Source organism: Lagopus leucura, unplaced genomic scaffold (assembly GCF_019238085.1).
Source record: "Lagopus leucura isolate 7727_CA_CO unplaced genomic scaffold, USGS_WTPT01 Super-Scaffold_100015, whole genome shotgun sequence".
NCBI classification, from domain to species: Eukaryota; Metazoa; Chordata; class Aves; order Galliformes; family Phasianidae; genus Lagopus; species Lagopus leucura.
Genome location: NW_024962269.1, coordinates 1,392,944 through 1,407,761, shown reverse-complemented (window position 1 = coordinate 1,407,761; position 14,818 = coordinate 1,392,944). Strand labels below are relative to the sequence as shown.

Genomic DNA, 14,818 nt, shown 5'->3' with positions numbered 1-14,818 from the left:
TTTAGAGAGAGAGGGTGTGAGTAAAAATGTTTTTAACACGTATCTTTAATTAATTGCCGTTGCCCAAAAGAGAGGAATGCATTCTGTCTACCATGTTTGTATAGAGGGGCACAATGAGTCTGCTGGGGTTGCTGTACAAGAAATTATTTTGTCACAATCCTTCCCATAATGGATGAACCACTAAGGCTGTTATCAGTAACAGTTGAAGATGACCTCGTCTACAAAATGACCTTTTGTGTAGGAGGGTTTGAACTGAGCTATCTGCCAAAATATGCCTCCAAACTATCTCCTCCTTTCTCTTTTCTGCTCGTATTCTTAAAAAATTTACTGTGCTGAAGTACTTTTTTACATCTTCCCATTTCACACCTCTCCTGGCCCAGGTGCTGCTGTCATTTGGCTTTACATCCTCCGGAGGAATTCTGGGCAGAGCTGGTGGATAGAAAGTGCTTTGCTTGCAAAATACAACCCTCCCCCCAGAGCCCCGACAAACAAACTCCAACACTTCTCCGAAACAGCTGACACTGTTTTCTCCAGCAGTCAGACAGGGTTTGCCGTTTGATTCTATCTTAATGAAATGTTAGGTCTCTGGCAGTTGGCTTTCATCTCAGCATCGATCCGAGGTGGTGACAGGACAGGGCTGTCATGGATTGGTGGGGCTCATGAGAAGGCGTATACTTGGATATACGTGCAGTTCAGCATCACTCATACTTAAAAATGAAGCCCAGAAGCATTCCAGTGGGAGCAAAAAGGAATTTCAGTGGAAGGCCCAGGAATTCATTTTGAGTCCTGCATTTGTCCTCCGGTGACAAACCACTAGCCTACAAAACCCTCTATATTCTACCTCTCTGAAATTCCCTATGTATTATTTATTTTCCATCTGCTCTCCCCAGAATATACTCATGGGATAAATATCTGCTATGGCAGACTAGCCCTGTGAAGTCGAATTCAAGGGGTTTTGCATGTGTTGAAGTATTTGCTAAATGTGCTGGGAACTGTCGAACTGGGCAGAGCAGCACTTCATGATTTAATATGAGAACATCAAGAGCTACTGCATGGCTGCTTGCAGAGATTCAAATCGATTTTTCCCAACCTTTTTTCTGTTCTGATACTCTGATTTATTCCCTTTGCTAAACTTGACCTCCTAGATTGCATTAGGGCATAGACTGACACAGTTATCAATGAAATCTTTCCCCACTAAGCTGCTAGATTTAATGTGAATGTGGACATGAGCAATCAACCTGTTACTGCTCTGATGACCAGCCTTCCTCTGCAGAATGCAGGGTGGCTTCTACAAGTTTGGAGTGGACAAGAGTTTATATCAGCAAAGCAGCAACCAACATTAAACAGTATCTTTAATCACCTCATTCAGAAGGAAAAAAGCTAAGCAGGCACTGTGTTCCTTCCCGGGGCTCTGATACACTGTAGAACTGACTTGTGCAAACACTTGAACAGTCTCAGAGGATAATCCTGCAAACCAGAATGTTCATGATTGCCTTAGTTTTCCTCCTGGAGTGCAGCTGACAGTAAAGGTCCAGGACCTGCTATAGAAAAGCTGACAACATAGTTAAAAGGACAAAGCAGAAAAGAAACAGGGAGTGGTGGGAGCGGGATAGTAGGATGAACCAAAAGCCAAATAAAGGAAAATATCACAAGTATATGCAATAGATACATTGCTCTGATGAACTCCTAAAATTGCTGCAAGCAAGGTTCATCTCCCTTTTGTGATCAGTTTCTCTCCCAGACTCCTCTCAGAAAGATCTTTCCCACTCCAGAGGTGTTCAGACAGCACAATCACCAGCGCTGCCTACTAGGTTGCGCTCTCTTTATTCCAGTTTCCAGGGCAGTCTGACATTTTTCCTGGGTGTTAGCCACTCACTTAGTTTTCATTATGTTAACTAAACATAATGGTGATTTTGATGAGGCATGCAAACACAAACTTGTGGAGGAATAAAGATGAACTACTGAGACTGTCTGTGTCAGTAGCAATTGATGACTTTGCGTTTCAAAGGACATATTTCATAAAGTGAACCCTGCTGGAAAGTACTAAATCTTAGTTCAATTTACTTCTTGAATTCACTGCACAGGGAATGAAAAGTTGCGCTTTTCAGTGGTTCATTTGTACCATCCACTGTCTCATCTGATTATTCTTTCGTTATGCTGCATGAAAAGAATGAATTACTGGCTAACTATAGGGTTAGAGTGCTTCCTTTTGCATTCCTCTACTCAGAGACCAGATGGAATAGATACACAGACCCAAAGTGGGGATTTGGGATGACTCACTGGGCTACAGTATCTTAGGGCTGTGCTAAGGGCTGGTGAAACTGGCCAAAGAGGGATTGTTCTGGTGTAAAAAAAAGTTGCAAACCAGGAATAAAGGCTGAGAAGAGGGTATTACTGGATCAAGCCCTATATAGCTGTGTTGGTGTAATACATAAAAATGTAGGCTAGTCACTTCTTCAGCTTATGACCTGGAGTAGCACCTACTGGTGGTTTATATCATGCTGTATTTATCACAAATGGTGATTTCCATTCTCACAAGCTGTTTTCAGTGCTCAGAACAAGACTATTACTATTGACTTGCATTGCAACAGAAGCCAGATCATAGAATCATTAGGGTTGGAAAAGACCTCTAAGATCATCTAGTTCAACCATCCCCACTAAACCGCGTCCCTGAGTACCACATCTACTCTTTCCTTAAGCACCTCCAGGAATGATGACTCCACCACCTCCCTGGACACCGTATTCCAATACTTCACCACTCTTTCTGAGAACAAATCCTTCCTAATATCCAATCTGAACCTGCCCTGGCACAACTTAAGGCTGTTCTCTCTGATCCTATCACTGTTACCCAGGAGAAGAGGCCATCCCCCACCTCGTCACAACCTCCTTTCAGGGAGTTGTAGAGAGCTGTAAGGTCCCCCCTGAGCTTCCTCTTCTACAGGCTAAACAATCCCAGGCCCCTCAGCTGCACCTCATAAGATGTGTTCCATACCCTTCACCTACTTTGTTGCCCTTCTCTCAACACTCTTCAAGGCCTCAATGTCTTTCTTAAAGTGAGGGACCCAAAACTGAACACAGCAGGGACGAACACTGGACACTGGTGAAGGGCAGCCTCACCAATGTACAGAGGGACAGACCCATCCTGTTGGTTGCACCATTCCTGATACAAGCCAGGATGCCATTGGCCTTCTTGGCCATCTGGGCACACTGCTGGCTCATGTTGAGAGAAAAGATGTCACAGAAAATATATTTTAACTCTCTATCCCAAGCTTTTTCTTGCATGTATAGTGGCGTTCTGGAGTTTGCACAACTGAGAGAATAAGGTTTAGGTTACCAGGTTTAACAGCAGGCCACATTTTACTGCTTTGCATGTGATTCTTTACGCTGTGTTATGTCCATTTCTCCTCAGATGCAGTCACAGCTGTCACAGGAGCAATTTACCACTTGTCCTGTCTGCCTATTTTTCAGTCTTCGTTAGTCTTCCACTTCAGCACAGCAAATGCTGCTATTCCTTGTGGTATCCACTCTGGAAACACACTCTGTTATATATAGCAATTGGTTGAAACAGATCTAGCAAGACAGAGTAGGGCTCTTGAGTTGGCAGCAATTTGAAGTTCAGACAGTAGACCAGTCTGAAAGCTCCTAACTGGCAAAAAAGAACAGTTCAGTAGAGAGGAAAGACCATAGAAATTTAACCTTCTGGTGAGTCACAGCAGAGTTCTTTACTGTCCAGATTCATGTCACAGCTTTAGAAAACTGCTCTCTCTCAAGTGGCAAAGTTTCACTATACGTTGGCCTTTTTTTTTTTTTTTTTTTTTGCCCTTTTTTATTGCCTGGCTACATTTTATTAAAGATTGTTTCCTCATAGCTTGAAATCTTCATCCACATTCTAAGACTTTTCATTTCCTCACCATGAAACAGAACAGGAATGCCATCACTCAGGAATGCACTTTTAGGGGTTCAGATTTAGAGCCTGTCTTCCATTAAGTCAGGTTTCAGTTAAGATCATGTCAGCCCCCATACTAAAACTCTCTCTGAGTGCATATATTGGTTTGTTCAGAGAACATTTTCATTTCTCATGAATTGCTGGGTTGAATTCAGTTGAATTATTACAGTAAAACGTCACTGTTAAATAGCTTGGTCTCAGGTCCCAGCTGTTGGGAACACTCAGTTTGTATTTAAACAGTAGACTAAACTGTGATGCTTAGAACAGTTAAAGCAGCACCCTTAAAAGAAACAGACTGAATGTTGTATTTACAGTGCCATAGCTATAACCAGCTAGAAAGCTGTCTAATCTTGGCATGTATGTGAGTCAAAAGTCCAAATATACTGTCAGTTAATTTCAAGGCCTTAAATTCAGTTTCTGAGAAAAAGACCTATTAAGTATCTACAAGAGATGTCTTATAATTAATCATAGAATCACAGAATATCCTGAGCTGGAAGGGACCTGCAAGGATCACTGAGTCTGACTGCTGGCTCCATGCAGGACTACCCAAAAAATTTCAAACCATACTTCTGCTGGTGGCTAGCAGTGCTGTGCCTGATGCACCCCAGGGTACAGCTGGCCCTTCTGGCTGCCAGGGCACACTGTCAACCAGAACCAGCAGATCTCTTTCCGTGGTCCTTTTCTTTAGTCGGCTTAAACCAACTGCAGCCAGCCCTGACAAGGCAGCCACCCTGGTGAATATCCTGGGCTTTCAAGACATGGCTGTAGAATCAGTGAGATGCACAGCAGCCTTCCCTGCTTCTCAGCCAGTAATCCCGGGAGAAACTCCTTTAATGAGCTTGTGCTAGTTGTTACAGTGCCACTTACTGAATCACAGAAACTGAAGGACTGGGGTGCCATGTGCCCACCTTCCTTCTTCCCATTTCCTGCAGCCATGCATTCTCCATGCTCTCACTTTCTCCCTCTGCAGAATGCTGTAATGGAATACCAAATTGCAGAATTTCCAGAAAATAAGATGAAAATTCTGAGGGGGGTGAGAGGCTGGGCATTACCCTTTAGTTTACCTTTTGGAAAAAAAAAGCTCATCTTTACCTTGTGGCTAGGGGCAGAAAGCAGTGGAGCTCACCCCACTGTACCTTTCTTCTCCTTTTCCAGCCCGATGAGTGAAGATGCATGAATTTGCAGAGCCCCCTGTAAAGCAGAGGCATCTGCAATGCCAGTGTTTTGGGATTAGGGGCAAAACACTGCATCTGAGATGCTGTACTGTGGTGCTGACTAAGCAGTAATGATTAGATATAACACTGAGAATATTTCTTTGTGATTTTTGTTCTGAAGCTTAAAAAATGGGCTTGTAAAGTTGATAGAGGTGATGCATTAAATGTTAACTGTCTTCGTCTGTTCAATTTATCTGAGTAATGACATCGATTCCCTGGAGAAAAATCCTTCCCAGTTTCTCATGACAGTCTTTGATTTGTCAGGCTGCCCCAGGTTCCATTTACAAGGACTCAGATTTTTCCCCATCACTCAAGTGGAGCTGTGAGGACCTAAGTCACTGAATGGGGGAACAGAGGAGAAGTGTGACTTCGTGAATGACATGCAACACAAATGGGTGTCTAAAATAGGCTCTGACAAAGTTCCTTGTCACCTGTCAGGAGAAGGACCTCTGCCACCACATGAAAAGCACAAATGGTATCCTACATTATGAAAGGTTACCTAGTAAAGTTGTGGTCACTGTTGTGACTAACAGGGGTTCTCTGTACTCATTTAAAAACACGCTGAGGATTTGCTTGTGTGGGGGGAATAAGAAATGATCCCCACAAGGTGGCAACAGATCAGAACAAATTTCCAGCAGAAGTTTCCAGCAGACCTAGAATGTGAATTTATGGCACTCTCAGGTGGGCTTTATATAACAGCTAAATAATAGGTATGTACTTGAGAGTCACTATATTTGTCCTGTCTGCACACACTGGAAGCCCAGGGTTCTGGTTAAAAAAAGACTCACACAAACAAGGCAAGAAGCAGAGCACAGCAAAGTGAGGCATTCTGCTAAAGATGGAACATAGCATTCTCCTCGCTCCGGGATTCTGCCAGAAATACCCCTCATAACAGCAGAATCATTTTGTTGTTGGCCTCACCAGCAGTGCTTGTGCTCTGTTTACTCCATTCACCAGACACGGTTGTGGTGTTGGCTCAAGATCAAATTAAATGTGAGACACTGAAGGAGTAGCCAGACAGATGTCCTGCTGTAGGGAAGACAGAGGCATTTGGATGTACAGAATCAGCTCTGGCCTTGCCTGGTTACTCTGCCAGCAGAGAGGAAGAAGGGAGGGAGCTGGACCAGGGGACAGGAGTCTGCATGCTGGATTTCAGTTTCTGACTGAATGACTGACTTCTCTTTGCTTTATTTGTGCCTCAATATCTCAATAATCATCTGTAGATGCTTTGCACCTTGCACCAGTCAGATTCATAAGGCAGGATGAACTGGAAGAGAGTTGGAAAAATGGCCTTGCTGCTGTTTCCTTCTTCCAGCGGTACAGTTGTGCTCTTTGGTCTAAACATGTAGCTGATGTGCTGCTGTGCACATCCTCTGTGCACAGAGGATGAGTGCTACGGCCCTTTGTCACCACTTCTCTAGATTGGCCATCACCAGATGGCTGGTGGAGTCAGACTACAGGTCCTTTAATTTCTCCTGGGGTGTCTGTGTAGCTGAGGGGTGTGATATGCTCATTAATGTCTATGCAGCTCTCTAGCTGTCCTGTTACAAACAAAAACAAGTGACTATGCCAAGTCTGCTTGTGACTGGAAAAAAAAAAAAAAAAGAAAAAAAGAAAAACAAACCCCAAAAATTACTTTGCAGCTTTTTCCAAAATATCTTTAAACTGTCTCGAGTGACTCACTGATGCCTGCTACACATCAAGAGGTCTAAAGGTGTATTTTAAAATAAAACAAGATGAATATTAACTCTTCTTCAGCCTCAGCTCCAAATGTATTTATGGCTTAGTGTTTTGAGTTGAGAGCATTCTAAATCAAGAAGGGAACCTATCCTTAAGCAACTACAGGATGATTAAAATAGCCATCTCCTCCCATTGGGCTTGTGGAATCATCTTTACTGGTGCAGAAACTCAAAGCTCCAAGCTGTACTTTATTAACTTTGGAGACTTAAAAAGCTTTCTTGGTTTTCTTGCTGGTAAACACTTTGCCAGTCATATGTGGACTTTAAAAGACAGAGTGATGTGAAAGAAGTCAGTGTTGCAGTTTCCCAGAAATGCAAATCTCTTAATAATGGCTGCAGAGGCCAGGGCATGCCAGGTGGTGGGAGAATGGAATGAGGGCCAGTTCTTTGCATGAGGGTGTGGCTGTATTTAAATGAAGCTTACTCTGCTTATATTTTAATAATGTGTTCCAGAATTGTTAACCATATAAACTGCCCTCCAGCAACGTGAGGAATCCACATCTTTGGGTCCTTAGTCCCTTGGGGAGGGTCATCGAATCCCATGCACCAGTGGTGCAGCTGCAGATTTGAAGCCTCTCCACAAGCAGATTTTTCATGCACCCCCTCACACACGGAGCTGTTGGGGTTCTCCCACTGGCTTGTTTGCTGCAGCACTCTTGTGTCCAAAGCTGCAATGCACTATTTCATACATAGCAGCAAACACATTATCATAGCAAATAGTACCTTACCTGCTGTGGGAGGATTAGCATAACCCAGTGCTGCAAGCTGTGAGCATTCCAGCCACATTACACACATTACAGAACTGCAGACTGCTGCATGCTATTTACTTACAGACTGCTGCATGCTATTTACTTACAGAGGTACTGCTGGGAATGAAAATGACTGACAGGCAATGCATGAGGAGCACATCATCTGCTCAAGTCTTTCTAGATGATGGTACATCACATGGATTTGGAGTCAGTTTGGAGTCTGATCAGCAGCGCAGCAACTGAAGCTGCTGGTTTGGGTCTTTTTTCTTCCCTTTCTGTCTTCATGGCTGGAGTGGCTCCATCCCAGCCTTTTATCCTAGGAAAATGGATATCCTAGGAGTGCAGCTTGTGCAGATGAGAAGCTGTAATGAGAAGCTGGGCTTGTTGACCTGTGTTACCTTAGGGAACAATGTAATGAGAAGCTTTACCTTTGTGCAGTACCTACTGTGAAGTACTGATTAGCAGTGATGTAAAGCTTAAGCGCTGAATCTGTGCGCAAAATTGATGATTACCTGCCATGCTTAAGAGAACCTAAATGCTGTGGTTATTTACATCAGCCTTTTGATTTACTACAGCTGCTACATTTAGCCATTTGGCAACATGTCTTAGTTATACTGTACTTCAGAGCTCTGATTTTAAGTACCTGAAGATGTGGAACCAGCCGTTCTCCCTTGGGATGGCTTGAAGTGGCATGAAGTATGACAGAGGAGAACTGGTTGTCCTGACTAAGGACTTATTTTAAAAACTACACTACATACCACACACATTTAAACATTTCTTGAACATGGATACTCAGTCATGTTTACGAAAGTAAAGTCTCATCATGGTCTAAAAGCAGGCCTGGCATTCTGCTCCAAATGCAGGCCTTTACCTACCTCAAGTACCATGCTAAGGATAGGGACAGTACAGCAGTGAAGTCTTGAACTGCTGAGACTTCATAATTTTTAGGAAATGATGAAAAATTAAAAATGATTTTCTACTGAAAAAGTAACAATTTACTACAAGGATCACTATGATGAGATCCCTGCCTCACTTTTTCCAGCTCTTTGCTGCTTTACAGAACTGTGCTAACGTGCAGTAGTGATAGACGGACACCTACTTTTGTCCTGATTATATTGCTTGTGTATTTGAAACATGGGAATTTGTTTAAAAGAATATGGATTGATGTTGTTAGGGATAGACATGCCTGTCAATACATCAAAATGTAGTTACGCAGATACTGCTTAACTATCTTCTTGTGACTAGAGGTGGGGAAACAAGGGACTACAAGAAGCAGCAGGTCGTTCTATTGCATGGAACATCTATTCTGGTCACTGCTATGAAAGCAGACTTTTAACAAAAGGAAATCATAGTAATGAAAGGTTTTACTGCAGTTATGTGTCACCTTAGTTTCTTTCAGACACAGATGCACATGAACACGGTACAGTCATAGTGAATTGAGGACGGCTGCATTATGTGAGCATGAGTGAGTTACTAAGCACTTCCTGAGGAAGTGCCAGGAAACCTTTTTTTCATGGTGCATTGTAAATTCTTGACCACATAGGCATTGCAGAAATCAGTCTTGGAATATTCTAGGTTCTGGCAGGTAGAGGTTAAGTAACATAGCATAGGAGCTATTCTTAAATAACTGCCTTAACTATATTGAATCTAATTATACAGGGCTGTGAGTGAAAGAAATAATAGACACTGCAAATTTAAAATTATATAAAAGTTCTCACAGTTTTCTTGAATGTGATTTGTGTCAAACCCCAAACTAAGTTCCCAATCCTCCTGCAAAATGCCATGAATTCAAATAATTCAAAATATATTTGGGTCTTAAGCTTGTTTAGTATGAAGCAAGTCAAGATCCCAGAAAAGGAAGTCTAATAGGTAAAAAGATCTGTGATAGTTTTGTCTCCAGATCTGCTCTATAACTCAGCTGCATTTCTCTTCTTCAAAGTTCAGAGCTACCTGTGTCAGCAGTTCATGGATGCTCTCTGGCTGCAGAACTGAAGAGCCATTGGCACATTCACATTTTGCTACAGTGAGTAAATCAGGCTGATTCTGTGATTCTGTGATCTAATACTGATGATAGGAGATCTCTGTGTTTCTTATTTCAGAACAAGCTGGATATCTCCCTCCCACCATATATTACCATCCTAGTTTCAAACTCCACCTGGAACAGAAAAGTGTCAGAACGCCTTGTTCAGTCCTTGAATTAGGAGGCATCACGTGAAGGTAGTGAGGAAAGGAAATCTAAACAATGATCTCCTTTTTCAATTCAGATTGCTGCTCAACATTGTGAACAATCGAGCCCGAAGAATAGCATGATGACAAAATTATACTTTCCTAGTGACATGGAATTAAATTTCCACTTCTCTGGTCTAACTTCATCCCAAAGAGAATAAAATGCTGTCATTTGGAGTAACACAAGTCTCATTCAGCCCAGCTGTTGGTGATGTGTGTGTACTCTCTGTGTACGATGGCAAGTTTTTCCCACAAACACTTGGCTTTGCAGGCAAAATGCTTTAGAATCTAAGTGCTCCAAGTTATTGGAGCATAACCTTTTTTGTTAATATTTACATTGCTTTGTGGCCAATAGAGTAGAACTAAAATCCAGTAAATGAGCAGTACAGTACAAGGAATAGTGGGCAGCAAAAGTCTTCAAACAAAACTAGAATGAAGTGCAACAGAGAAGAGATGCAATGCTCCTGTAGCTTACAACAAGCAAAGAAGCAAAAAGAGCCTGTGGAATAATTTGACTGTCAGCAAGCTTGTTTAATGTAAAAGGATAGGTAATACGGTGTGTGCTCAGTTACAGTTCACAGACACAATATTTTCACTGTAGGAATACTCTACATGGAAATAGCCAATGAGAGTGGTGAAAAAAAGTCATCAGTTCGACTAGTTCATCCTGAGACTCTCATCAGAGCTTTTGTAAGTGTTTGGAACGGGACTTCAGATATTAAGGCAAACACTACCATTACAATACTTTCTATAAAAGTTGTTTTCATGGACAATGGGACTTTACACTTCCCAAGACTTATCTAAAGTAGTATAATTTTATACCATCTCCAAATTCCCTCTCCAATCCTGCCATGATCATCAGATAAATTCTTCAAATTTCTGTGGCTGGATTATCATCTATTCTCTTTGTATTTGTTAACAAACTAATTTTAGTGGTGAAATACAAAACGTGCATCTCATCTACATACTTGGTGCTTGTTGCATAGGAACTTCTATGGCTTTGCCTCATGTAACATGATAAACAGTACCAATGACGTGGAGGTTCTGGAATTGAGTGCTTTTAGACAGTATTCCCTCTTTAATCAGATGGATGGGCTGGTCCAAGCTGTCACATTTTCCTGTCAGATAGGTAAGGCTGGGCTGTCTTTCCAAAAGGCACGTGGGAGAACTCTGACTTAGCTGTGCTCTGATGCACTGTGTAAACTGAGTCGTATTTTTTAAAATCTGAAAGGTAACTCACAAGAAAGTGTTCACTGTTGTTTAAGATACAATGAAATAAAGCCTGATGATCTTAAAAGCAGCTTAAGATGAGTACAGAGTTGGGGCAATATTCTCAAGAATGCATTTGGAAACAATATAAAATTTACCTAATGATTACAGTTAAAGCTGGGGAGCCTAAAGGCCAGTGACATGAAATACTGCTGAGTGCACTTGCATTATTGAACAGACTCTGGAAGGCAATTGATGAAGCCAGCATTGAAAGCTGCCAGACAGAAGAGAACTTTCAGCAATTTGTTTAAAGCATGAGTAAAAATAAGCCCCCTTCTGTACAAATAACATGTTAAGGAGCAATGTGGAGAATTTTCAAGCCGTTCAGTTCATTTATATTCTTTATTTTTTACGTCTTTCGTGGAGAATAATCATACCACAGAGGATAATCACATTCACCTGTATTCATACCTTGCAGTGTGACCAAGCCATGACAGTACGGGCAAAGATTGGCTCACAGTTAAAGCATTCCTTTGCTAATAGGATGCCCCCAGAGTTATGTGGAAAAATGTAAAGTTAGCGAGGGAAAAAAAAGAAAAAGGAATTCTGGTAAAGGTACTACAGCTCCTTGCACGTTTATTGCACTGCTCTCTTTGCCTTCCACTACCACTCTTTTCTACAGCTACAGCGCTCAGAATAAACGAACTAGAGCCATTAGGATTCCCTTCTCATGTGGGGGATGAAGTTGCCACAGTCTTCTCACTTTCTGCATTGACACTCAGCATTTTTAACGCTGCGTTGTAAACTGGAGACAATTTTGGAGCAGCTCTATAGCGGACGCGGCCCCGCGCAAGAGCGAGCTCCTCAGCACTGAGGCGGGGCGCAGTGCAGGAGGGGACGCTCCCTCCGCAGCGCGCCGCAGTGCTCTGTGCTACGGCGCCCCCTGGCGGCGGACGCGCCCCATCCCGCCTCGAGTTCTCGTTTCCGCTCCGCGCTCGCTCGGGGCTTTGCGTGGCCTTGGCGGTCTGCCTTACCTGGGGCGCCTCGCCTTGTGGGGAGAAATCCTTACTGACTGTGCAGAGGGAGAAACTTGTGGTGTGCTGGAAAAGTGTGTGACCTTTGTTTTCAGAACACGTGCAGGAAATGGAAATAGATTTGCTAATGACACAGCCTGCAGCCAGAAAGGTGTTTGTGGTGTTCAATGTGCTGCAGCTTACAGATGATGCAGCTGAGCTGCTGCTCATTGCACAGATGGTATGTATCTCTCTGAGTGCCAGACCAGCCTCTGGTAAGGGTTTTATTAAGCCGAGACCCGGTGTTATTACTTAGCCACATCCTGATGGTTTCTATTGATTTTTTCAGGCCAGCTGTCTGCCTCGGAGTTGCATCCACAGAATAAATAATTCACTTCCTTGCAGGTTTCTGTACTGTCCACATTGCTATCACCACTGTAACTGAGCGTTGCACCTGTACACTGCTGGGAACGCAGAGAACTGTCTGCTCTTTGGGTGCGATACACAGAGGTGGAAGTGCAATCTCACATGCCTTTGCTAGGTCTGGAGAGGCATTTGGTGTTCTCAGAGTGTTTATTGCTTTATGTGCTCAGAACAGAAGGTCTGCTAACAACCTTTTAAACTTGGTACGTGTGCCAATGTCTTTCTACATGTGCTGAGTTCACCACTTAGAAAAGAAGAAGCATGCTGTGGGAGAGGATATTATCTCTATCTTTATGTATTTAATTCAGAAATTTTAGCTGGGAGAGATAGGAGGACTCCAACATTTGTGTTCTGGACAAAGCTGGCCTCTTTTCCTCAGCTGCAGTCAGGAAGGAGATTCGACCTTTAACTTAAGCAGACAATTAAAATTTTGGTTTAAATACCTTCCCCTGCATCACTCAAGAATTTTCTGGTGAAGACAGATTCTAGTTCCTCAGGATAGCATCCATTCCACTCCTCCAGTGTCTTCCTTCTCCATTCCATCCACTCACTCCAATTCCTACAGCAAACAAGGAAGTCATTCGAGGCAACAACTGCTTCACTTGGTCCCCTGAATGATGTCCACCCAGTGATTTTGAAGGAAGCCAAGATCACGCATTAACTTCTGCTTTTGTATCTTCAGTTCAAATCATAGTACACACACAGGTTAATATTTTCAAATATTTAAGACCAAAGTTTTATCCCTGAGAAATACAGCAGAATTAAAGAACCCCCCAGGCAAAACTACCCACAGTAAATTGTAGGTGTGTATGCAGGATACCATTTTAGGGCCAAATTCTAAACCTAGATGGAGCCTATAGCACAGATGGATGATTACATATATCTGACATGAGGACACCGTATGGAATCTCTCTCTTGCAGTAGAGCTGATGACGTACTATATTAAATGGAAACTTCTAACTTAAAATGCTGACTCAGAGGTCCCTGTTATGCAGTGATTTGCACCCGTTATGAGTGCAATAACTGAAGGCACTTCAGGAGTTATCTTAGCTATCATCTAAACTGGACTGAGCTGAGGAAGGATGGGAGAAAGAGATGGGGCTCCAGTTCCAAATTAAATGTGTTTTCTTTTTCCTCAATGAACCTTACTGAATGAACAAACTGAAAATAATACCTGGGGCTTCTATTCCAGTTTTCCCCCTACATGGGATGGATGTGGGCTACCACATTTGGAACAAACGTGGCAATTAAAATCAAGAAACGGGCAAATATTTGGGCAAGATCACACTGTCAGACAGCAAATGAAAGGAAGAATAAACTCTGCCATTACCACGCAGAGGAGCAAAGTGCCACAGTCCCTATGGCTATGGCTCCTAAGAGTGGAAGAGGAGGGGCTGTGTTGGTGAGTTGACACCTCCGTATTTAGGGAAGTCAAAGCGTAAGTGTCTGCCGCTGCAGGAAGCGCTGCTCAGGGCCCTTAAGTGGCCCTTACTGACCTTCCTGCAACTCCGGGCTCCTTTTGTTCCTTTGTTGTGGAGATCTTAATAATTCCACAGCAGGGGAGAAGGGACGCTTTTCTTCCTGCATAGTACTGCAGGCTGAACAGTCACGCAGTACAGCTAATAGTCAGAACCTCTTAAAGCAAAGCCACGTTTGTTTTTTTCTGTGAGAAGTTTGCTGCCTTCCGGAATGAAAAGAGGAAGTCTCGTAGAAAGCGGTACATTGCCCATGTAACTCTTGGCATTTTACAGGGTATTTTTCTTCATGGTCCCCTGTGCTCATTAGCTTTGCTGCCACGGATCGTGCATTTTCACCTTTGTCTGAAAGGTTCCTACGAGGCTCGTGTTCTGTGCTAACAGGGTGATGTTCGCTGGCAGACTGTTACAGCCGGAGGTGCTTCCTGCTGGTGGCGAAGCCCCCTGAGAACGAGCTCCCATGAAGTCCACATTTGCACGTGCGGTATAAAACACGTAAAATATCGTAGCCAACAAACCAGTACGTGCAGCAACAGTCGTATTGCAGCGGGGTTGTGAGACCGATCCTATGTATTTCACATTGGTTGGGGCAGAGAAAAGGTGCGATATCACCGCGCAGGAGTCACGGTAATGAAGCAGATTAAGGGATTAAAAAGCTCCCCTGTTCCTGGGGCGTTGCGGCGGTGGATCTGTGCTGCATCTGACACGGGGCGCCGAGTGCCGGTGCTCCCCACGCACCGCTCCCGCACAGCCCAACGCAGCACAGGCGCGGGGCGGAGCGGCCCGGCCGGCCCCAGTGCCGCGCGTCAGCACCGCCCAGCCGG

General features: G+C 43.4%; 1 long non-coding RNA gene across 1 annotated transcript; it reads right to left on the bottom strand.

Annotated features, from left to right (window-relative positions):
* Window positions 1-11,529: 11,529 nt before the first annotated feature.
* LOC122182717 lies at window positions 11,530-14,769 on the bottom strand. The gene is made up of 2 exons (XR_006179944.1): window positions 14,016-14,769; window positions 11,530-13,078 (listed from the first exon to the last, which is right to left on the bottom strand). It is a non-coding gene; the product is annotated as an uncharacterized LOC122182717 (long non-coding RNA).
* Window positions 14,770-14,818: the final 49 nt, after the last annotated feature.